Source organism: Peromyscus californicus, unplaced genomic scaffold (genome assembly GCF_007827085.1).
Source record: "Peromyscus californicus insignis strain IS unplaced genomic scaffold, ASM782708v3 Scaffold_4__1_contigs__length_199733344, whole genome shotgun sequence".
Taxonomy (NCBI): Eukaryota; Metazoa; Chordata; class Mammalia; order Rodentia; family Cricetidae; genus Peromyscus; species Peromyscus californicus.
In genome coordinates, this window is record NW_026294562.1 from 116620225 (window position 1) to 116646733 (window position 26509).

The following is a 26509-nucleotide window of genomic DNA, read 5'->3' on the forward strand; positions in this document are numbered from 1 at the left end:
GATGTAACCCAATCTGGGTACTAAAAAACTTCATTTGGTGAAAAAAGATGAGCAGTTGGGACTCTATATACCATAATATTGGCAACTTCATTAAAATACCTTTATGTACATGTATATTTGAGGAAGCTTATAGGGTTCTATACTACCCTTCAAATGGTCTTAAATTTCAGATATTTCTCTCCATATTTTCTCCCATAACCACCTCTCCCCTTTCTTTCCCCACGTGATCCTCCCATTATAGCCTTCCACACTTAGCCATCCCTGTCTATTCAATATCACTTTCCTAATGAGATTCAACTATTTCCTCCAGTCCCTCATCCTATACCTACTCTCTGTGGTTCCATTAATTGTAGCTTTGTTATCAATGACTTCACAGGTAATATCCACATATAAATAGCAAATATATGCAATATTTATCTCTCTGATTCTAGAATACCTCACTTGGTATGATTTTTTTTCTCATTCCACCCATTTTCCTGCAAATTTCATTATATCACTATTTTATCGGCTCCATTGTAGAAATGTTCCACATTTTCTTTAACTATTCTTATGTCTAGGAGAATCTATGTTGGTTTTTAAATTCTGACTATTATTAATGGAGTAACAAGGAACATTAATGAGCAAGTGTCTTAGCAGTAGGATGAAACATCCTTTGGATATATGGTTTAGCATGGTTTAGCTAGAACTTGAGGTAGATTGATTGCCATCTTCTAAACAAACAGCCACACTGATTTTCATAGTGACTCTGTGGTTTTGCACTCCTACCAGCAATGTACGAGTGTTCTTACTTCACATTCCTGCAAGCTCTACTTCCCCTTGTGTTGTGGATCTTTGCCATATTGACAGGTGTAAGATGAAATCTCAGTGTAGACTGGATTTGTAATGATATGACTGCTAATGATGTTGAACTTTTGTTTAAGTGTTTCTCAGCCATTTGAGTTTCCTCTTTCTGATTCTGAAGGCTACTGCATTGTCTGAATGACATTGTCTTTGCCACCCAGAAGCTTCTCAGACAGACAGATAAAACAGCATTCAAGCAGGCAAAGAACATCCTCATAAAACAGACAGTAAAGATAATACTTCCTATCATCGATATTACTTACTGCTCATACTTCTTGTTTGTCTCTAATAAGCTCTGTCTACAAAGAATTATTTTAACACAAAATTCATTTGAGATGTCTGATGTGATCCAAATCAACTACAACAAATGGTAATCAGAGCTTGTTAGGAAATTTGCCCAGGAGGAATTTAGTCTGAGAACTTTATGTCCAATGACATGGATGTAATCATAAGGGATATTGAGAGGAATGAAATTAGTATCCCTTAATTATCACCTGGACTTAGAAACTCAGATGCAGAGCCCCAGGCCAGAGACTAATTATGAATTCTCCAGAGGCAAACAGCACATTGAAAACAAAGTACTGAGATTCCTAAAATGTATTGCATTCCTTAGCAATGACTTTAATAATAAAAAGAGACACATGAATGTGTTCATGCATAATTGATACGTGAGATTCTTCCTGACTCTTCATGCTGCACTTTGGTCAGGCTCTCATCTCAGCTACATTACAAAGATGTTGTCTTTGCTCTTTGTCTTCCTGGTCCTGAAGCCTGCCTTACTTCTCTGCAGTTTGACTGACCCTGTGTGCTTTTTCAGAATTAAAGACAAGAAAAACCCAGAAGGAGATAAAGAAAAAGACTGTTTCTTTTCCATTTATACAGAGAACCGAAACATGAAAAATGAATATTTCAGTGGAAATCTAGATAAGCAGTAAGTACCTCTTTCATTTTTAAATCCTTGTTTATCATGGTATATGATGCATTCTAGCGCTGCTAAGAGGTAGAACGTTATTCTGTGTGTCTTCTTTCTGTGTTTTCCTCCTACCTCTAGGACATTACCCAAATATATTTCACATTTATTTTCCCATTTATGATGGTTTAGGGGTTAGCTTGTTTGTATTTTTCAAGTCACAGATTCCAGTCTGGAAGCTGAATGAATGATCCATACTATCAATTTTGCTTCTAGAAACAATCCTTAAATATGACAATTCCCAACTGCTGTCATGTGATGTCCCTAACAAACATAGTACTAAGCACTGCTTTTAGTTTATTTCATAGAGGTTACAGTAAAGTAGTTTTTCTTTTGTCTGCTAGTGGTTTTTTGCTCATCAGCATAGAATGCCCAATTCCCACACAGAGGGCCTTGGTATATCTGCCCGGACATTTAGTTAGGCATATTAAAAAGGTACTGAGATTTTTGTTCAAATAATCTATCTGTCATAATTTCACAACTGTTGTGTTCTTTGATTCCACAGCTGAAATCAGGTGTGGCAAACAACAGTGTGAAATTGAACAGTGTCTGTTCACTATGAGAATTTTATGCCATCCTTATCTTTACATTCAGTTTCATGTGCACAGTCACATTTTTTGTGGAATAAACAATGTCAGAACTTTTTTTCAAAGTTCTAGATTAGAGACACATGAATCATCCAATTAAAATACCTCAGTAGACAATTTATCCATTTGTTAGAATAGAGGGTGCCCCTGCAAGCAATGAGTTCCTGTTTCCCTTTTACAGTATTAGAATAAATGTGTTGCCTGTGGTACCTGCTAACAGTTGAGAGAGGAGTACTAAGGTTACAAGTTCATCCAACTTACCCCAGGCTGAAGTCAAATTATTGATTTAAAAATTGTCTTGTCTCATTTTTATTGTATATACTTTCATTTATTACATTTATTACACTTTTAAATCTCTTTCTCCTCTTGCCCTAATTATATAAAATAAATTTGTTTATTGTGAGGATGTGTGAACTACACAATCTTAGATTTATATGTTTGGCCACAATTTTCCTATACCATTGAGGTTACTGGTTGAGATTTCAGCTGATGAAATTGTTACAATGTCTCTTAGAGTTTGAGAGGGAAAATGTCAAAAAAAATTCTAAATTTGGATAACAACACATTTCTAGGTGTGGCATTATATATATGTGAGAATCATCACAGTGAAGTTTTCAGTTTTAGACAAAGGTTTTGTTCAGTTTTTAATACCATATCTCTGTATGACATTCAAAATAGACGTGAAAGTTTATGACTGTATTGTAAGAGAAATCTCAGAAGAATTGAAAAACTGCACTAGAAGTGAAACAATATCCTATGTGTTGAATAAGCATCTGTTTATCAAAAATATCACTAGGTTTGAAGGAGAGTGTGGAAAAAAAGGCAAGTGATCATATAATAACTATAAAAGTAATATTCATAGTAATATAGAATATTGAGATGACACAGACCTCCAAATGATCAGATATAAATGAGGAAGAATGAAGGGGTATTTGATTAGGATTTAAACAAAAAATATTCAGCAATACATATGCGTATAATTATCTACACATTGCAGGCAAGCTGTGCCCTGAGAGTCAAGAAAAGGAGGTTTTTAATTCATCTCATTCACTTTTAAATTTCACTAGATATTCAATAAATATGCCTCAGTGATGTGATCTCCTATTTTAATATCGTGAAGAATTTAAGTCTAAAATTCTGGCACTTGAAAGTGCAGGATCTTTCTGTGTCTATACTTACATATTGACATGACACAAGATGAGAGAAGTCCAGAGAAAAGCTTTAATTTCTCCTAACTTATGAGTAATAAAGAAAACAGCAAGGCAAATGTTTCCTCACTAGACCACTTTGTATGCATTTTTATCAACACAAATAATCGATTAGTATAGAACTGTCTCATGGAGGCATAAATGCCTCATTTGAAAAAGCACAGTCTTGATCATTTCCTGAATTTTCTTCATATACATGTATGTTCATTACAGACTGGGATTATTGTATCTAAATTCCTATTAAGCTTTTTATATTACATAGCAAAGATGTTTACAAATTAGTGTATGTTTCTCTTCCTGTTTGTGACTAAACAGTAATTTTTTCTTTATGGCTATTCAATATTATTTTCTGAGCAATGTTTGGATGATTCTAGCATGATTAAAAACATGATACCACAATTGATAAAGCAAATGAATTTATAGAGAAACATACTGGACTATTAATGCACCTATATCATGTTTTATCTAATTAAATAAAGAAATAATATCAGATCATCATGAATAAATTATGACTTTCTGAAACATGGCCATGATGAGTGAGATTCAGCAAAACTAAACACATATTCATCATCTCAAAAGAGACTCTTGTGTGAAAATAACTATGGGTATTATGAAGAGACATTCTGTTATGTACCTACTAGTAAATTCTTTAAGGTGATTGTTTAGCTATTTTTGAATAGCATGGTTAAGGCAACTGGATCATGAATTTTAAGGGAAAATACAATAGCATATATATTTTTTCAGACTATTTCTACTAATGTCCTATGCCATCACAGTGAACATAGGTGAGAAGCGATAGATTAGTCATTTATTTTCATATGCTTTGTAGAGCACCAAGAACTTACTTTGTGGCAAGTTAGAGAATTTAATATAAACTTACTGTATATGTATTCATTTTAACTTAAAAAATTAATAGTATGTTCCATATATTCTGCAAATGCTGTGAATCTTTATAGCTATCATCAAATGGAATTTGTCAGAAGGACTGTTTGTTTATACAGTTCCTGGTCATTTTACATTTCTGAGTTGAATGATCACTTAGGTGTGTCATTTCACAAACAAAATTTCAATTATTCTAACTCCTCTCTTGACATACATGATCAGAATTTCTCTGTAGCTGAGAAAAGGATTCTTCTTGTGGTATTCATTATTCTCCATAAGTTGGAATTTGATTGACAGATGAAAGAAAAGTTACCTTTTTATATGTATTTACTCTCTACATTTCCAACATGTTGTAGATTAAATGTGAGGAATACACAAATGCTTGTACTGTATATTGTTTATTTATAGTGCAATAAACAGGAAATAAAGTTATTGATATGTGTACCCTCCATTGGAATTGGGTTCCCAATTTTGCCTATAATTTTCTACTATTTGTCCAAAACATGTTGAAAATATTCTAGTCATGCATGTTTCCCATATGGATATATAGTGATGAGAGGGAACCAAAGTAATCATTCAATCTCTATTTGGATCAAGTCTAATCTCCAAACTGTGAGCCTACCTGAACAATGCAGGAAGGATTCACTTATTTTTTTCACATAGCTACACCAACTTGTATTGTCTATTTAAAATTTTATTACTTATTTGAAGATTTCATGGAATGCATTATAATATTCACATACTACCAACAACTTCCCCAGATCCATGCCTCTCTCCCAATCACCCTACTTTGCTTTATCTTTTTTTAATGAGTTAAGACCAATTTGTACTGTCATATGCTCTTGAATATATGACATTCCACTGGACAATGGTTAAGCCAGCAAAATGCTATATTTAAAAAAAAAGTGTAAACTGGCTCTCCATCTTTCAGTATCTATCAATTGCAAATATTAGTCTAGTTTCTAGTCATCTTCTTTGTTGAGAAAACTTTAGAGTAAGTTTCTTTCTCCTTTCTAAATATAGTGATTTTACATAGAATGATAAGAGGCTTGTGACTAAATAGAGCCTTCTAGGTTGAAAGTTTACAATGCCACTTTACTTTCACAGATGGTAGCAGAAGATAATGTGTTGTATCCCAGAGACAAACCTCACTCAATAAACTCTAGGTTTTCTACAGATTAAAAACAATAACCATGACTGATGAGTAGAGGCTTCCCAAGGACATGAGAAAATGTAGCATCATTGATGATGACATAAAGTAACAATGGGTACATTTTGAAATAAAAAGCAGTAAACCATTGAAGATTTTATATAGAAAACTTCCAACAACTAAAGGGAAAAAAGCACAAATCTAAAACAACTAATTTGTTTGTTTTGGGAGTTTGTTTCTGTTTCTGTTAAGTTACATTTTATGGTCTGCTTGTTTAAAAGAATGAATGTTAACACAGACAAATGAAGGCATCTATCATCACAGTCAAGTTCAAATATTTAGAACATTTCACTAGGAATCATGACAATATATTCTTCAGCTCTCATCTTTTATTCCCTCATTTCCTATCTATTCCTAAATCTACATTCTATCACATACAGCTCCATTTGGGCTTTTCATATGAATGAGATAAACTATTTTTTGCTCATTTATGTCATTCTTATATAATATAATATTTTCCCAGGGACATGTACATTATCACACATAAAACTTATATCCCTGCATTTTTATTGAAAACTTATTCTTCACACATTGTATTTGATTACAGTTTGCACTCCCCTACACCTATGACATCCTGTGCACTTCCCCTCCAATCTGAACTAACACTGTTTCTTTCTCTTGATGGAAAAAAGACTCTTCCAAATGATAGTTAGAAAATAAGATAAAACAAAAACAAACAAATCAGAATAGGACAACATAATCAAACAAACAGAAGAAATGAAAAACTGAGATACACATATAGATAATAAGACACACACATTCTTATGCACAGGAATCCCACAAAACAACAAATGCCATAATACAAACTGGGGGCCTGGGCTTAAAATAACTTTTAAAGCCCTGAAAAAAAATATTAGGATATAATTAACCTTCAAATACCATTGACTTTATTTTGTTTTGGCCATCTACTGCTGAGCATCATGCTGGCCCTAAATAGTGGTCCATGTCCCCAGTGAAACTCTGTTGGCAAGAACCAAATTTTTGTTTGCAGTAGATACTGATAGGAGGTATCTCCTGAGTTTAGGATAGGAGCTTTTATCCACTTCTTCACTGAGCAAATGAACTCGATGTGGCACAGATGTGCGCAGGCCCTGTGTATACTGTCTCAACCTCTCTGAGTTCATAAGTGCATCAGTCCTGTGCATAGATGTCCTTATTTCTTTTATTATCTCCATTCACTCTGGATCTTAAAAATCTTTCCACCTCTTCTGCCATGGAGTTTCTTGAGCCCTGTATGGAATGTTGTTACATTTAATGGTGACACAACATTTAAAAATGGTGCAAGGATTCTCACTGTCTACACATTGACCAGCTGTGTGTCTCAGTATTTGTCTACATATACTGGAGGAGGAAACTTTACTGGTGATGTCTAAGCAAGGAACAGATCTTTGAATAAAGCAGAATGATGTCAAGAGACATTTTATGGCTTTGTTCCTTTATCAGAGCAGTAGCCTTTGGTTTTCCCCTAGGTCCCGGCCCTATCTTTTGTCATGTTCTTGGCCAGCAATGTGGTGTCAAACATGTATTCAATCTCTTGGAATGGACTTTAAACCAAATCATTTATTATTTGGTTACTCCTACCAGCTTCATGCCACTGTTTCACTAGCACATCTTACAGGCAGTCAACATTGTATATGTTTAGGTATGTGTTTACCTTGCTTGTCTTCAGAGAACTTTGAGTACTATGAACAGTAGTTAGCAGGCATAAAAGCTCTAGGTAGGCACCAGTTTAATTTCTTTATCTTCATTCAGCTGTGTAGTTTTCATCTTCAGCCATAGGGCCTTATCATCCATTTATAGAGAGGATTGTAGCTGGAGTTGTCCCCGGACTTTCCCAGCCCCACAGACCCAGCAACCACTTATAAAATAATCACTCAGAATCTTATATTAATTAAAACTGCTCAGCCATTAGCTCAGGCCTACCACTGACTAGCTCTTACATTTAAACACAGCCCGTTTCTGTTAATCTACATGTTGTCATGTTTTCTGTGGCTTTACCTGTGTGCTATTACATGCTGCTTCATGGATGGTGGGCTTTCATCTGCTGACTCAGCACACTCAGTAAGATATCTCCATGATATTGGCTGTGGGTAGGTCTGTGGGACATTTTCCTAATTAGTGATTGATGGGGAAAGGCCCAGTCCATTATAGGTTGTGTTATCCCTGGACTTGTGGTCCTGGTATCTATAAGAAAGCAAGCTGAACAAACCATGGAAAGAAATCCAGTAACACCACTCTTTCGAGGCCTCTTCAACACTTCCTTTCTCCAGGTTCTTGCTCTGTTTCAGTTCCTGTCCTGAATTTCTTCTATCATGAACAGAGACATGGAAGTGTGTGGCAAATATACTCTTTCCCCCTTAACTTGCTTTTGGGGTGTGATGTTTCATTGCAGCATTAGAAGCCCAAACTAAGACAAGTCAGATATCTGGATCTTGAAGAAGATCTATACCAAGCTTCCAAAGGAACCACTGCACTAATCCTCATAGTGCAAGTTTACAATCTCATAAGCAATGGATGAGTCTTCCCATTAGAGTGCATTCTTGTACCATAAGCTATCATTTTTTGATTGATGTTGTTCATGCTGAATGTAATTGGATAAAATTTCAAAGTACATTTGATTTACAGTACCCTGATGAATTAGGATCTTTTCCCATTTTCCAGCCTGCCACTATGTCCCAATGATGGTGTTCTTTGCCATACAAAAGCTTTTCAGTTTCATGAGGTCTCATTTACTTATTGTTGTTTTGGTACATTCCCTATCAGTGTTCTGTTCAGAAAAAGAAACCTTTACCGAAACATGAGTTCAAGACTATACCCCAGATTTCTCTTTTAAGGGATCCAGCGTATTTAATCTTACAGTGTTGTTCACCCAGAGTGGAGTTTTGTGCTGAGTGGTAGATATGGATAAATATGTGTCCTTTTTCATGTATCTATTCAGTTTAGACAGCACCAATTGTTAAAGATGTTTAGCTTTTCCACTGTATATTTCTGGCTTCATTATCATAAAGTGGATGTCCATAGGTGTGTGGAATTAGTCTGAGGCTCCAATTCCTTTCTATTTATCAACATGTCTACTTTTGTGACAAGTTCATTCTGTTTTTATTACTAGAATTATGTAGACATTGTGAGACCATAGTGATATTACAAGTAATTATTTCATTATTTAGAATTGTTTCAGCTATCCTAGGTATTTTTGTATTCCATATGAAGATTAAAGGCTCCTTTAAAGTTCAAAAGTATCTAAATTGTTTATTATGGTCTAGTCTATATTATTGACCTACTAACATTTCACAGAAGAGTAATTACAGTGAATGAATGGGAGGATTCAATTTTAACAATGCATATCCATCTCCAGTATAGAATGGCAAGGGCCTAGACAATGTGACATAACTTCAGGTCTTTCAGAGAAAGAGATAATTGTAAGAAATAAAAGATCAAGACACTGCCAAAAAAACTGATTCAAGCATGAGCATTAAAAATTTGTGGGATATGTAAATGTTTAAATCAATTCCATAGCAGCTTCACAACCACAAGTTATGTCTAGTGGTATAAAAATGTATTTAGTCACAAAGCAATACAGAAAATATGGATGAGGCTAACACTGCCTGAAAGTCCAGCTACAGCATTGCTCTAGGATTGTAAGTAGAAGGCCTTCAGAGTAGTGGGATTTTAGGAATCTTTCTTTTTTTTAGGAATCTTTCTTATTTGAGGGTCTTTAGGAATAAGTTTCTATCTGAGGGAATCAGACTCACATACAGGATGTGATGATCATGCTTTTTACTTTTCTACAGCTTCAGTTTTCTCTCAAGTTCCAATTTTCTTGCTCCCATTGTCCTACACAGCTATATACACATTTAACAGGAGTGTTTTTGCAATAAAAAGAAAAGTTACAAAAGCTGCATCTAAAGGTCATAGCACATTCCTTGAGTAAATGATAAGGAGAAGAGCCATTTTCCAAGGCAACGCATAGGTGGGCATGGTGGCATTGAAAGCTTCCTAAACCTAAAAAATATATTTTCTTATCCTCTTTGCAAGCTCAGATCATAAGGAAGGGAACTTGTACCCCTATATTCAAGGTTGTGAGGCCAGACCTTCTTCTGTAACCCTGGCTAATTGTGAAAATTTTTCCACATAAATCTGTTTCTCTCTGGATTTGTTTATTTGATTAATTGTTATTTGGGACCTAAATAATAAACAGTTAGTTAACTGTTCCTTGATTTTTATATCATAAATTGAGGTTAGAAGTTTGTAGAGAGTGTTAATTGCAAAAGAATTTAGTAGGGAGTTGCTGCTGGTCTCTAGACAGCCAGGCCTGTCTAGAGAAACTGGCATAGTAATTTAGGTTGCTTTGTAATGAATAATCTTAGTTAGACATGTCCAACTCTGTCCTTATGCATATCTGTAAAGTTTTGGCTTATGATATGTTTATAGATACATTCAGTCTACATTGAATTTGTTCTGAGGCCCCAAATCAGTCAATTGTATATGGCTTGCCTTAAAACTGAGAAGAAATTGCTGTTTTCTTCATGCCAGTATGAATTAGTGATTAAAAAAATCAGGGCCTATGTATCTTATAGTCCTCATAGAATAATGGATGTACTTATTAAGCATATCCTTGTATATCTTACATACATTAAAATTATACAGTTTAATGAGAAGTCATCTTCCTGACCATCATCAGATATATGTGCCCTTAAAATTGAGATGTAATCATGAGATTATATATATATGCATCAGATGAAATTACACATTACAGTTCAGGTATTAGGGAGATATCATAAGTGTATATACACGTGAAATTACAAACAGAAGCAACCGTGTCCAGAGTCTGTGACCCCATAAGTCTTACCTGTAAGAGTTCCTCCATCAGAGAATTATTTAGCTGGTGAGTTGACACCTCACCTATCCATTGCCATCTGCTCTATATTCTTGGGCCTCAAGTAAAGCCATTGCTACCAGCAACTCTCAGCATGAGGCAGTAACTAAAACACTCCTAAACAACACACTGAAATAAGATGTTATTGTTAAATATGATCAAACTCTATAAAAAGTAAATCAAAACAGTTATATCCATGCAAAACACCTTAAATGAAAGAGAGAAGTTGAAGTAAATCTATCACACAAGACATATCAGGACAAATCTGAACCACAACAACTTGAAGCCAGGGTCAGTTCTGTAATACAAAGCTAAGCATATAGGTTGAAAGGCATCAGTACAGCATGAGGTTACATATGAAGAGAAGGGAGCTCATTCCTCACTGGAAGCAGGTATAGTAATATCCATTCTTATATCACTAAATATTCAACATCCTCAAATACAAAATGAAAACAAGAAAGTGTTTGAAAGGAAAAAGGGAGAATAAGAAGTATGATGCTATTTTCTTTTTTTTAATTTTATTTTATAATTTAAATTAATTTTACATATCAGCCATGGATTCCCTTGTTCTCCCCCCTCCCGACAACCCCCCTGCATCTCCCCAGCCCAACCCCCATTCCTATCTCCTCCATGCAAAGAATCCCCTGAGGATTGAGTGCAACTTGGTAGATTCAGTCCAAGCAGGTCCAGTTCCCTCCTCCCAGACTGAGCCAAGAGTCCCTGTATAAGACCCAGGTTCCAAACAGCCAGCACATGCACTGAGGACAGGTCCTGGTCCCGCTGCCTGAATGCCTTACAAACAGATCGAGGTAATCAACTGTCTCACTTATCCAGACGGCCTGATCCAACTGGGGGCTCCTCAGCTATTGGTTCATAGTTTATGTATTTCCATTCACTTGACTATTTGTCCCTGTGCTTTTTCCAACCTTGGTCTCAACAATTCTTGCTCATAAAAACCCCCCTCTTTCTTGCCAGTTGGACTCCTGGAGCACCACCTGGGGTCTGGTCATGGATCTCTGCATCCAGTTCCCTTAGTCATTGGATAAGATTTCTAACATGACAATTAGGGTGTTTGGCCATCCTATCACCAGAGTAGGTCAGTTCGGGCTGTCTCTCGACTATTGCCAGTAGTCTATTGTGGAGGTATATTTGTGGATTTCTGGGAACCTCTCTAGCACTTTGCTTCTTCCTATTCTCATGTGGTCTTCATTTATCATGGTCTCTTATTCCTTGTTCTCCCTCTCTGTTCTTGATCCAGCTGGGATCTCCTGCTCACCTAAGCTCTCTTTCCCTCGACCCTTGCACTTCATTACCCCCACTCACGTCCAGGTTGTTCATGTAGACATCATACCATTTCTCTGTCATTGGATGATCCCTGTGTCTTTCTTGGGGTCCTGTTTTCTAGGTAGCCTCCCTGGAGTTGTGAGTAGAAGTCTAGTCATCTTTGTTTTACATCTAGTTTCCTCCTATGAGTGAGTACATACCATGTTTGTCTTTCTAAGTCTGGGTTACCTCACTCAGGACGATTTTTTCTAGATCCATCCATTTGCCTGCAAATCTCATGATGTCGTTGTTTTTCTCTGCTGAGTAGTATTCCATTGTGTATATGTATCACATTTTATTTATCCATTCTTCAGTTGAAAGGCATCCTGGTTGTTTTCAAGTTATGGCTATTACAAATAATGCTGATATGAACATAGATGAGCAAGTGCCCTTATGGTATGTTTGAGCATTCCTTGGGTATATACCCAAGAGTGGTATAGCTGGGTCTTGGGGGAGATTGATTCCCAATTTTCTAAGAGATTTACAAAGTGGTTGTACAAGCTTGCATTCCCACCAACAGTGGAGGAGAGTTCCCCTAGCTCCACATCCTCTCCAGCACAAGGTGTCTTCAGTGTTTTTGATCTTAGCCATTCTGACAGGTATAAGGTGGTATCTCAGAGTCATTTTGATTTGCATTTCCCTGATGATTAGGAATGTTGAGCAATTCCTTAGATGTCTTTCAGCCGTTTGAGCTTCCTCTGTTGAAAATTCTCTGTTTAGTTCAACAGCCCTTTTCTTAATTGGACTATTGGGCATTTTGATGTTTAATTTCTTGTGTTCTTTCTATATTCTGGATATCAGTCCTCTGTCAGATGTGGGGTTGGTGAAGACCTTTTCCCACTCTGTAGGCTGTCGCTTTGCCTTGTTGACCGTATCCTTTGCTCTACAAAAGCTTCTCAGTTTCAAGAGGTCCCATTGATTGATTGCTTCTCTCAGTGTCTGTGCTACTGGTGTTATATTTAGGAAGTGATATCCTATGCCAATGCATTCAAGACTACTCCCTAGTTTCTCTTCTATCAGGTTCAGAGTAGCTGGATGTATGTTGAGGTCTTTGATCCACTTGGACTAAATTTTTGTGCACGGTGATGGATCTATTTGCAGCCTTCTACACGTTGATATCCAGTTATGCCAGCACCATTTGTTGAAGAGGCTTTCTTTTTTCCATTGTATAGTTTTGGCTTCTTTGTCAAAAATTATATGTTCATAGGTGCACGGATTAAAGTCAGGGTCTTCAATTCGATTCCACTGGTCCACATGTCAGGTTTTTTTTCTTTTTCTTTTTTTTTTTTTTTTTGGTTTTTTGGGACAGGGTTTCTCTGTGTAGCTTTGCGCCTTTCCTGGAACTCACTTGGTAGGCCAGGCTGGCCTTGAACTCACAGAGATCCGCCTGCCTCTGCCTCCCGAGTGCTGGAATTAAAGGCGTGTGCCACCACTGCCCGGCCACATGTCAGTTTTTATGCCAGTTCCAAGCTATTTTTATTAAAACAGCTCATTAGTAGAGCTTGAGGTCAGAGATCGTGATGCCTCCAGAGGTTATTTTATTGTACAGGATTCTTTTGGCTATCCTGGGTTTTTTGTTTTTCCATATGAAGTTGAGTATTATTCTTTCCAGGTCTGTGAATTGTGTTGGGAATTTGATGGGGATTGCATTGAATCTGTAGATTGTTTTTGGTAAGATTGCCATTTTTACTAAGTTAATCCTGTCTATCCATGAACATGGGAGATATTTCCATTTCTGACATCTTCAATTTCTTTTTTCAGGGACTTAAAGTTCTTGTCATATAGGTCCTTCACTTGCTTGGTTAGTGTTACCCCAAGGTATTTTATATCATTTGTGGCTATTGTAAAGGGTGATGTATATCTCATTTCCTTCTCATCATCTGTCTATGATGATTGAAATTTTTGCTGGGTATATTAGTCTAGGATGGAATCCATGGTTTCTTAGTGTCTGCATTACATCTGTCCAGGTCCTTCTGGCTTTCAAAGTCTCCATTGAGAAATTGGTTGTTTTTCTGATGGGTTTGCCTTTATAAGTCACTTGGCCTTTTTTTCCTTTGCTGCTCTCAATAATCTTTCTTTATTCTGTAGGTTTAGTTGTTTAATTATTATGTGGCAAGGGGACTTTTTGGGGGATTCTAGTCTGTTTGGTGTTCTGTAGGCTTCTTGTATGTTCATAGGCATTTCTTTCTTTAAGTTGGGAAACTTTTCTTCTATGATCTTGTTGAATATATTTTCTGTGCCTTTGAGTTGGTATTCTTCTCCTTCTTCTATCCCTATTATTCGTAGATTTGGTCTTTTCATGGTGTCCCAAATTTCTTGGACATTTTGGGTCATGACTTTTTTGGCTTTAGTGTTTTCTTTGACTGATGAATCTATTTCTTCTACTGTATTTTCAATGCCAGAGATCCTCTCTTCCATCTCTTGCATTCTGTTGGTTACACTTGCATTGGTGTTTCATTCGTTTACTCAGATTTTCTATTTCCAGCATTCCCTCTGTTTGTGTCTTCTTCATTTTTTCTATTTCCCTTTTCAGGTCTTGGACTGTTTCCCTCATCTGTTTTATTGCTTTTTCATGATTTTCTTTCAGGCATTTATTGTTTTTGTCTGCTTTATTTGTCCTTTCCTCTAGTTTTTTATAGCATTCTTCCCATTTTTTATTTGTCTTTCCCTCAATTTCATTTGTGATTTTCTCTATATAAGCCTCTAGCCTCTTCATGATGTTATTCATAAGGTGACTTTCGTCTGCTTCTTCCATTTTGTGATGTTCATGTCTAGCTGTTGGACGAGGGCTAGGTTCTGGTGATTCTGTATTGATCTTCATTTTGTTGTATGTACTTCTGCCTTGACATCTGCCCATCTCCTTGTGGATTCATTCTTGGTCTTATCAGTACTCTTGGTCCAGACAGATCACAGATTCAGAAAGCCTCTCTCTCTTGTCCAGATGGGGGCTCCAGAGCAGGATGGAAGCTGGGGGCTAGTCTCTAAATCTCAGGAAGTGGCTGGGATCTCAGGCAGATGGGTATAGGGGCATGGCATGGAGATTGCAGGGTCTGCCAGGGGTCTTGGAGAAGGGGAGCCTTCCAGGTCAGGATGTAGGGGATCCTGCCTGATGGCCAGAAGCTGGGGCCAAGTTTGGCAGGTCTTCCCTGGAATGGCTGGTGCCCAATGATGGGATCTAGGGACAGATCTCTCTGGGTCTATTATTCTATTTTCATTACCTATGAATCCCTCAGGCTTTTCAAAGCATTTGACACAGGCAGATTTGGTTACCTCGACTTCATACCCTCAGCAAAATCATAGCATTGTCCAGTTCTGCATCTGTATAGCATTCTAGATAGCAGATAACACAAATTTATTTTTCAAATATGTTAAATGTTAGAAGTATACAATGAGGGCATGAGCAGATTCAGCATTAGCCAGTACAATTGTTTCTAGTGTCTGAAGGGCATGCATACATTTTACAAAGTTTAAAGATAATAGGATGGAACTATTGGAAACTTCAAAGTAAAAAGGCAATCTCATTGGTATGAAATGCACTCCCCACAAAGAAAACCTCTATGAATCTTAATATTCTCCCACAGAACTCACATTCTCATACATCAAATAAATAGGACTTGTGTTACCATAGCAATGGGTCCAAAAAACAAGAATTCGGTGCTATTCTCCCATTGAGTGTAATATAAAATTGTCATGGTTGGTAACTAATCTCTCATGAAGAGTGTGCTCTGATTTCAGCTTGACACCTAAGAACATCCACCTGATTTTCTCTCTTTATTTTTCCATGGAAGAAATCAAGAGGAACACTCATATTTTACCAAACGTTTCTCTGCTAGTTGACATCAAATGTAACCAGGTGGCTGACAGGAGGAAATATGGTTCTGCTGCAAAAAGAAGTGAAAACTTTCCTAACTACTACTGTAAAAATCAGAGAAAATATTTAATCGTATTTACAGGACCAATGTGGGAAGTTTCTGCAACACTTGGATCATTCCTGTACATGTCCAGAACTCCAGAGGTAAGTCAGAGTGGGATATTTTAATGAAATACTGTCTCCTTAAAGTTGATTTTCTGAGAATCAAAAAGATTAAAAGGCAGATACTTGGTTTTTATCTATTCTGTTCCATCAAGTATAAAAGCTCAGATACTTTCTGAAGCAAACATAACAACTTTATCACAAATATGCATGAAAGGCAGCAGAAGTGTGAAACATTTTACCAGAAAAGATAGTTGTAGTTTTGGAACAACCACAAAACTTGCCTATGATTTTAATAATGATGTGAAGAATTCACACTTTCTAACACCCCCAGTATTTGTTTACTACACTTAGGTCTTAGACCAATCATTATTCCTTCTATCTTACTCATACTGTGCTTATGTTCTATGTCCTTCAGCTCTACTATGGTCATTTTCAACCTCTCCTGAGTGCCCATGAACAATTTCCTCATCTCTACCAGATGTCTCCCAAGGACACATCTCTGCCACTAGCCATGGTGTCCCTACTAGTTCACTTCAGATGGAACTGGGTAGGAGTGATCATTTCAAACGAAGACCGTGGAATTCAATTTCTTTCTGAATTGAGAGAGGAGATGCAATCATTTGTGATTTTCTCTATATAAGCCTCTAGCCTCTTCATGATGTTATTCATTGTCTGTTTAGCATTTGTGAGTTTTATCACAGATGACAGCATTTCATACTTTCAAAAAGCTAACCAGTATAGTAGGCAGATTATGATGTCATCAGCAAAAGTTGTGATTGTTTATGGAGACAAAGGCTCTGCTCTACAAATACACTTTATAGTATGGAAATTTTTAAAAATTAATAGAATCTGGGTCAGTGTATCACAATTTGACAGGATCACTGCTATAGGGGATTTTTTGCTTGACTCCTTCCATGGTACTCTCTTTTTTTCACATCAGAATTCTGAGATGTCTGATTTTAAACAATTTATGCAGACAGTGCACCCTTCAAATTATAGTAAGGAAATTTCATTTGCTAAACTATGGTGGATTTATTTTAAGTGTTCTTTGTCATCATCTAACTGTAAGAAACTGAAGAATTGTCCTGCCACAACTTTATTGAAGTGGCTATTTAGGCATCAGTTCGGAATGTCCATGGGTGATTCAAGTTATAACGTATACAATGCTGTGGCCCACTCGCTCCATGAGATGCTTCTGCAAAAAGTAGACACATGGTCAGAGAATCGTGGGAAAGGGCTGGAATTTGACTCCTGGCAGGAAATTAGTCATTCATAAACAGCCTGTATGTCATAGAGAAGACATTCTTAATGGGAACCATAGTTTTCTAAATGCATGCAAACTACACACCTTTCTCCAAGGTGCATATATTTCTGGACTTTTGCACTGCATGTGATGAAGATCGTGTTAGCATCATAAATTATGATTCAGCTATTACAGGAATACAATTTAGCATTTTACAATATAAATGAAGAAATTTTTTTCAGAATATTGCAAGCACACACATGACTCTTATGTTTTTAACATTTGGAAGAACAGTATTTTTCATGAAATATTTAAATGACAAAAAGAAAATGACTTTTCTTTCATATGATCAAAAAGTTGCTCAACATTTTAAAACAGAGATTCGAGATGATAATAGTAGTGCTCCCACTTTTTGATCGATTAAGGAAAGCAATTCCCAAGGTTATGATTAAATACCAATGTTGCCAGGAAGAAATATAAAATGTGTCTCTGCTCTAAAAGCTTATAACTTAGGTGGTGTGTTTTAGAGTATCAATACCAGTGATAAAATTTTGACTTTAAAATGTAGTGAAAATTTATGTCTATTTATAATTTCTTTTATTTATTACTGAGTACTTTTAATACAGTTAGTTTGTAGAGGAGGCTAATGAAAATTGTGAGCATTATATATTTTATATTTTCTGTCCTACTGAGTAGGCATAGTTGAAACTAAAATGACAAATGTGTTTTAGATGTTTTCTTTACTGAAGAGCATACAATTTGTAAATCCTGCTGGAGACCTAGTGACCATGAACCAGGAGGCAAAACAGGGTACAGAATATGACATTTTCTATGTCACAGATTTTAAACAATCCTGTGGATTTAAAGTGAAAATAGGAAAGTTTTCTGGACATTCTCCAAATGATCCACAATTGTACATATCTGATGAAATGACAGAGTGGGCCACTGATTTTAGACAGGTAATTTGATCTTAACTCAAATGATATACATGTAGCACAAATACTATAAAATAGCATGCTTAATTATTGGGTAACACATTTTAGCAATTACTCATTTATTGACTCACATCCACTCTTCTATCTCTCTCTCTCTCTCTCTCTCTCTCTCTCTCTCTCTCTCCCTCCCTCCCTCTTTTCATGTCTCCCCTCTCCTCTATTGTGTGTTACACAATTTATAAATCATCATAAATTCATAATATTTACCTTAAAAACAATGGAATTTTACTTTATGATACATGACTTTAATAGAATTTTCAGTGGCTCCTTGTTGTGAATTACTGCAGCTTTTGCGACTTATATTAAATCATTATGTTTTTTTTTTTTAAGATTTATTTATTTAGTATACAATGTTCTGCCTGCTTGTATGTCTGTCTGCAGGCCAGAAGAGGGCACCAGATCTCATTACAGATGGTTGTGAGCCACCATGTGGTTGCTGGGAATTGAACTCAGGACCTCTGGAAGAGCAGTCGGTGCTCTTAACCTCTGAGCCATCTCTCCAGCCCTAATCATTATGTTTAAAAGTGTCTGATTTTCCTCAGAGTCCACCTTCTAAATGCAGTAGTCCCTGCAGTCCTGGACACAGAAAATCCCCTCAGGAGGGAAAAGCTGTCTGCTGTTTTGATTGCAACCCCTGTCCAGAGAATGAAATTTCCAACATGACAAGTAAGGATATGATTTATCAAAATAATCAACATATTGTTTATTTTCTCCCATATTTATATAATTCTCAAAGGTCCTTTGAAGAAAAAGAAAGGGTAAATTTTATTATGAAGTTGAATGCATAAATAACATTGCTATTTGTAATACTACACTCTCTGTCTTTTTAACTACATTTTATCTGATCAGTCTAGACCCCATGAACAAAATATTTTCTCCTGAATATAACTTTAGCGTAATAAAGATTACTACTGCAACGTATCATCATCCTAATAATCAGCATTTTAATAGTTGTATCTGTTTTCAGTTTACTTAAGACTTATATGCTATGCATCCTCTTATTCCCAGTAACCCCAAGTTTCTAACAAGGAGTGAATGTTCAGGGATGTTGTAGAAATGTTCATTTTTGTACTGTGTGCTATAGTAGATCAATTCTATCTTTGGTAGTTAGTATTTCAATTCCTACTCTATTTCACAGCTTAGTTTGGATTCAATCATATTGAACTCTGTATTAAATATTTTATTATAATGTTCAAAACAAATAATTCACAGAGAGTTTTTTTTAAATAAGTAAGTAGTGGAATCTACATTGATGTACAGAAACTTTGAAAACTATATTTTCATAGTATACCAGGTTCTGAAGGATGGAATTACATAATGTTGTAGTGAGAAGAAATAGCTAAAAAAATTAACTAGCATTTTCATTTAGAGCCTGACAAATGGGTAACATAATTATAAATGATTTGAACATTAGATTGTGAAGAAAAAGTATAGATTTTTTAAAAATATACAAAATTATAAGTGTATTTGATTATGAAACACGGTGACTAATGTGAGAAAACAAACCACTGTAATAGGATAATGCACAAAAATTGCATTGATTCAAATGATAGTATCACATATATATTAAATCAAAACTCAAATTTATTGACTTTTGTGCCAGTTGAACACAAAGATACTACACTCAATTTTATTAAATTTCCCTTGCTCCTACTTAAAAAAGCATGGGAGGAATGGAGGAAATGAAGCTGTGGTCAGGGTGTATTGTATCAGAAAAGAATATATTTTTGATAAAAATAAATACAACACGTTTATACCTAATTTTAAATAAATATTAAAAATTGAAGGATTTGAATACTACCACTCACCAGTTTAGATGACTTTGCTTAGCAAAATCAGAGAGGATTGGACAACTAAAATGGAATGTGAACCTTCTGATGGATAGACTCAATCCTGCAATGGCATCATCATCATCACTTTTCAGTTTGGTCTGTCAGGTCAACTCAATAGAAAGAAAAGTGAATATACTGTGGTATAAATTACAAAGATACAAATGGAAGGAAGTTCTCAGAGATGTAGCAGGAATCTTAAAAGTTCTTATTAATAAAAACAAACCCAAGCCAGGTATTGGAGTGAATGCTGGAAAATCAGAGAAGCAGACCAAGCCACAGCTACCTCACCTCACCAATCCTCAGCTGATCCTGTTTCCTCAGACTGGATGACTCATCCTGAGTCCTCATCCAGAATGAATCATGACTGACCTGCTGCTGGAAAGCCTGAAAGTTTAACCAGCCAAATGCTTCTAGTTGCTGATCTTCACGCCTTATATACCTTTCTGCTATCTGCCATCACTCCCTGGGATTAAAGGCTCACTTCTTGGAATTAAAGGTGTGTGTCACCATGCCTGGATGTTTTCAATGTGGCCTTGAACTCAAATTTCTGCCTCTGAAATGCTAGAATTAAAGGCATGTGCTACCACTGCCTAACCTCTATGTTTAATATTGTGGCTGTTCTGTCTCTGACCCCAGATAAGTTTATTAGAGTGCACAATATTTGGGGAACACAATACCACCACACAGACTCATCCAGAACTGTGTTTTGTAATTATGCCCTTGAGGTATAGAATTTGATTTTTATGTTTTAACAGTAAATACTGCAACCTTGAGAGCACTGAATTCTCAAATCTTACAGAAATTAATAAAATTTGCAGATAATGTGCCCAAACAAAGATCAATCAGTGAAACATAAATATACATGTGATATTTTGGGATGTATAGAGTGTGGGAGATAATTTGTTCATGTGTCTCTGCTTTCCTAGGCATTATCAGTGCTGGCTTTTTTTTGCTTCTTTCCTTTTTTTCTTTTTTTTCATGTAAAATGAATGCTGCCTTTTCTTTTTCATTTTATTTTTTGTTTTATAATTTAATTTAATTTTATATATCAGCCACAGATTCCCCTGTCCTCCCTCAACCGCCTCATCCCCACCCCCAAGCCACCTCCCATTCCCATCTCCTCCAGGGCAAGGACTCCCCTGGGCATTCAGCTCAGCCTGGTAGATTCAGTTGAGGCAGGTTCAGTCTCCTCCTCCCTTTACCCAGGCTGAGCAAAGTGTCCCAGCATAGGTCCCAGGCTCCAAAAAGCCAGCTAATGCACTAAGGACAATTCCCCGTCCCACTGCCTGGGGGCTTCCCAAACAGTTCAAGCTAATTGACTGTTTCACTTATCCAGAGAGCCTGATCCAGTTGGGGGCTCCTCAGCTATTGGTTCATAGTTCATGTGTTTCCACTAGTTTAGCTATTTGTCCCTGTGCTTTTTCCAATCATGGTCTCAACACTTCTCACTCATAAAATCCCTCTTTCTTGCTGATTGGACTCCCGGAGCTCCACCTGGGGCCTAGCCATGGATCTCTGCATCTGCTTCCATCATTCATTGGATGAGAGTTCTACCACAACAGTTAGGGTGTTTGGCCATCCATTCACCAGAGTAGGTCAATTTGGGCTTTCTCTCGACCATTGCCAGTAGTCTGTTGTGCAAGTATCTTTGAGGATTTCTGGGGGCCTCTTTGCTTCTTCCTGTTCCCATGGGGTCTTCATTTATCATGGTCTCTCTTTGCTTGTTCTCCTGCTCTGTTCTTGATCCAGTGGGATCTCCCTCTCCCCTAAGATCTCTTTCTCTCAACCCTTGCCCTTAATTAACCCCTTCATGTCCAGTTTGCTCAGTAGATCTCATCCACTTCTCTGTCATTGGGCGATCCCTGTGTCTTTCTTAGGGTCCTCTTTACTAGGTAGCCTCCCTGGAGTTGAGTAGCAGTCTAATCATTGTTTATTTTACATTTAGTATCCACCTATAAGTGAGTACATACCATGTTTGTCTTTCTGAGTCTGGATTACCTCACTCAGGATGATTTTTTTCTAGATCCATCCATTTGCCTGCAAATCTCATGATGTCATTATTTTTCTCTGCTGAGTGGTACTCCATTGTGTATATGTACCACATATTATTTATCCATTCTTCAGTTGAAGGGTGTCTATATTGTTTCCAGGTTCTAGCTATTACAAATAATGCTGCTATGAACATAGCTGAGCATGTGCCCTTGTAGTATGATTAAGCATTCCTTGGGAATATGCCCAAGAGTGGTATAGCTGGATCTTGGGGGAGATTGATTCCGGATTTTCTAAGAAATCACCATATTGATTTCCAAAGTGGCTGTACAAGCTTGTATTGCCACCAACAGTGGAGGTGAGTTCCCCTTGCTCCACATTCTCTCCACCATAAGGTGTCTTCAGTGTTTTCGATCTTAGCCATTCCAACGGGTGTAAGGTGGTATCTCAGAGTCATTTTGATTTGCATTTCCCTGATGATTAGGGATGCTGAGCAATTCCTTAAATGTCTTTCAGCCATTTGAGCTTCCTCTGTTGAGAATTCTCTGTTTAGTTCTATAGCCCATTTCTTAATTGGACTGTTGGGCATTTTGATGTCTAATTTCTTGAGTTCTTTATATATTCTGGATATCAGCCCTTTGTCAGATGTGGGGTTGGTGAAGATCTTTTCCCATTATGTAGGCTGTTGCCTTGTCTTGTTGACTATGTCCTTTGCTCTACAAAAGCTTCTCAGTTTCAAGAGGTCCCATTGATTAATTGTTTCTCTCAGTGTCTTTGCTACTGGTGTTAGATTTAGGAAGTGATCTCCAATGCCAGTGTGTTCAAGACAAGTTCCGACTTTCTTTTCTAGCAGGTTCAGAGTAGCTGGATTTATGTTGAGGTCTTTGGTCCACTTGGACTAAACTTTTGTGCAAGGTGACAGACATGGATGTATTTGCAGCCTTCTACACATTGATATCCAGTTATGCCAGCACCATTTGCTGAACATGCTTTCTTCTTTCCATTGTACACTTTTGGTTTCTTTGTCAAAAATTATATGTTCATAGGTGTGTGGATTAATGTCAGGGTCTTCAATTATATTCCATTGGTCGACATGTCAGTTTTTATGCCCATACCAAGTTTTTTTTATTACTGTAGCTCTATAGTACAGCTTAAGGTCATGATGCCTCCAGAGGTTGTTTTATTATACAGGATTCTTTTGGCTATCCTGAGTTTTTTGTTTTTCCATATGAAGTTGAGTATTGTTCTTTCCAGGTCTGTGAAGAATTGTGTTGGTATTTTGATGGGGATTGCATTGAATCTGTAGATTGCTTTGGTAAGATTGCCATTTTTTACTGTGTTAATCCTGCCTATCCATGAACATGGGAGATCTTTCCATTTTCTGACATCTTCTTCAATTTCTTTTTTCAGGGACTTAACGTTCTTGTCATATAGGTCCTTCACTTGCTTAGTTAGAGTTACCCCAAGGTATTTTATAACATTTGTGGCTATTGTAAAGGGTGATGTATCTCTGATTTCCTTCTCAGCCTGTTTGTCAATTGTATATAGGAGTGCTACTGATTTTTTTTGAGTTGATCTTGTATCCTGCTATATTCCTGAAGGTGTTTATGAGCTGTATGAGTTCCTTGGTCGAATTTTTGGGGTCAGTCACGTATACTATCATGTCATCTGCAAATAGTGAAAGCTTGATTTCTTCCTTTTCAATTTGTATACCGTTGATCTCCTTTGTGGTCTTATTGCTCTGGCTAGAACTTCAAGTACTATATTGAATACGTATGGGGAGAGTGGACAGCCGTGCCTTGTTCCTGATTTTAGTGGAACTGCTTTGAGTTTCTTTCAAATCGACCACATACTTGGCCACAGAGCAAATCTCAACAGATACAAAACAGTTTTAATAACCTCCTGTGTTATATCAGACCACCATGGTTTAAAGTTAGATTTCAACAACAACAAAAACTACAGAAAGCCTACAATCTAATGGAAACTGAATAATACTCAACTGAATCACCAATGGCTTAAGGAAGAAATAAAGAAAGAAATTAAAGACTTCCTAGAGATCAACAAAAACAAATGTACCACATACCCAAACTTATGGGACACTATAAAACTTATGAAAGCAGTGCTAAGAGGGCAATTCATGGCACTAAATGCCCATATAAAGAAGTTGGAGAAATCTCATGCTAGTGACTTAACAGCACACCTGAAAGCTCTAGAACAAAAAGAAGCAAAGTCTCCCAGGAAGAATAGATGCCAGGAAATAATCAAATTGAGACCTTTTTTCTTATTTTTGAGATTATGACAGAGTTACATCATTTCCTCTTTCCCCATCATTTCTCCAAATCCTTCCACATATCCCTTTTTGCTCTCTTTCAAATTTGTTGCATGTGCATACATTTTATGCATATACATATAAACTTCTAAATGCAAACTGTTCAGTCTTTACAGTATTACTTGTATATTTTTAAGATCAGACATTTTGTTATCCAAAGATAATCAGTTGGTGTGCCATACTCTGGGAAAGACAATTTCTCCCACGCTCAACAGACCTTAGGTGTCTGTTGTTCTCTGTGTAGGGTTGGGGTCTGATTGTGTTTCCAAAATTCACTTTGCCATGTCCATTTTTTGTCCTTGTTTAACTAATGTTTGAAGAGAAATGTTGGTGAGACTTTATGGCTGTAGCTTGTGACATTTCTCTGAGACATCTACTCACATCAACTGTCTAATCCCATAGCTATTACAATATTTCCATCCCCCTCTTCTGCAACTTTTCCAGATATATAGTTAAGGGAGTATTATTATAAATGTATTCATTAGACTGAGCCCCACAACTCTAAATTTTCACTGGTTGTGATTTTTCTCTAGTTGTCTCTGTCTCAAAGACAAGTTTTCTTGATGAGGAGAGACTACCTTACTAATATGCATTAGCAAATATTTTGAACATTGTTAGGAATTGTACTGGTTTAATAATGTAGTAGAATGGGTTCCTTCCACGTTATGGAGTGGGTAAGGCTTCTATGTCAAAGGAGACACATTTTTATGTGGGACCTAATTGCTGCTGATACACAGAACATAATATGCAAGGAAGTAGCTGATTCTCAGTTATTATTTGGCATAGTCTTCAAAACTATGAGGAACTACTGTGTTTCTGTGAATTATCCAATCCAAGGTAGGTTTCTGTGGCTACCTTAATGTCATGTGGAAGTATATCATTATTTTTGAAAAATACTAACAAGTTTTGGAGTAAGATAAATATAAACAAAACCTTTTCATTATAAAGAATGGCAAAGGAAGTAAGAATTAAATCCTGTTCATCAAACATATTTAATTTTCATATACCACAAAAGGTAAATAAAACTTAGCTATGACTTCCTAATACATTACTGTAGCTATCATGTTTCATAAATACTAGGGAAAAATTAAATCTGAAAATGCTACCTTTCCTATACTAGACATGGATCATTGTGTGAAGTGTCCAGATGACCAGTATGCCAACACAAAATGAACTCACTGCCTCAAAAAGGTTGTCACCTTTCTGGCTTTTGAGGATCCCCTGGGAATGTCTCTGGCTGGCTTGGCTCTGTGTTTCTCTTCTCTTACAGCTGTTGTACTCATTATCTTTTTGAAGCATCAAGACACTCCCATAGTCAAGGCCAATAACCAAGTTCTCAGCTAGGTACTACTCATTTCCCTCATATTTTGTTTTCTCTGTCCCTTGCTCTATATTGGCCATCCCTATATGGCCACCTGTATCTTACAGCAGACAACATTTGCAATTTTCTTCACCATGGCACCATCTTCTGTCTTGGCTAAGACAATTACTATGGTACTAGCATTCACTAGATCACTGTTCCAGATAGAAGAAAGAGATGGCTGCTGGCATCAGGTGCACCTAACATCATCATTCCCATCTGTACCATGATCCAAATGATTCTCTGTGGAATCTGGCTGGGAACTTCTCCTCCATTTGTTGATGCTGACATACACACTGAACATGGCCATATTTTGATTGTCTGCAGCAAAGTTCAGTTATTGCCTTCTACTCTGTCCTGGGATATTTGGGCTCCCTTTCCCTGACAAGCTTCACTGTAGCTTTCCTGGCCAGAAATCTGCCTGACACATTCAATGAAGCCAAGTACCTGACATTCAGCATGATGGTGTTCTGCAGTGTCTGGATCACCTTCCTTCCTGCCTACCAAAGCACCAAGGGCAAGGCTACCGTAGCTGTGGAGATTTTCTGTATCTTGGCCTCCAGTGCAGGGCTACTTTTTTGCATCTTTGCCCCAAAGTGCTACATTATTTTGTTCAAACCACAAATAAATTCTTTTCATAAGATCAGGAAAAGACATTCTAAAACTGAAAATATCCATTAAACATAATAAACATTTCCCATACCTGACATGCCTACAATATCACAAGCATCCTTTCTGCTAACCAAATATTATGTCAAAGTAAGAAGCTTAATCTTATGAAAAATGTAGAAAATAAACTGCATAATAAAGTTTGAACACAAAATATGGATTTCAGTTCTCTTGGATGAAACATTATAATAAGCTATGTCTACTTATTTTTAAATTCCAA

At 36.7% G+C, this 26509-nt stretch overlaps 1 pseudogene; it reads left to right on the top strand.

Annotated features, from left to right (window-relative positions):
• Positions 1-1571: 1571 nt before the first annotated feature.
• On the top strand, positions 1572-26301 carry LOC128094426 (vomeronasal type-2 receptor 116-like; annotated as a pseudogene).
• Positions 26302-26509: the final 208 nt, after the last annotated feature.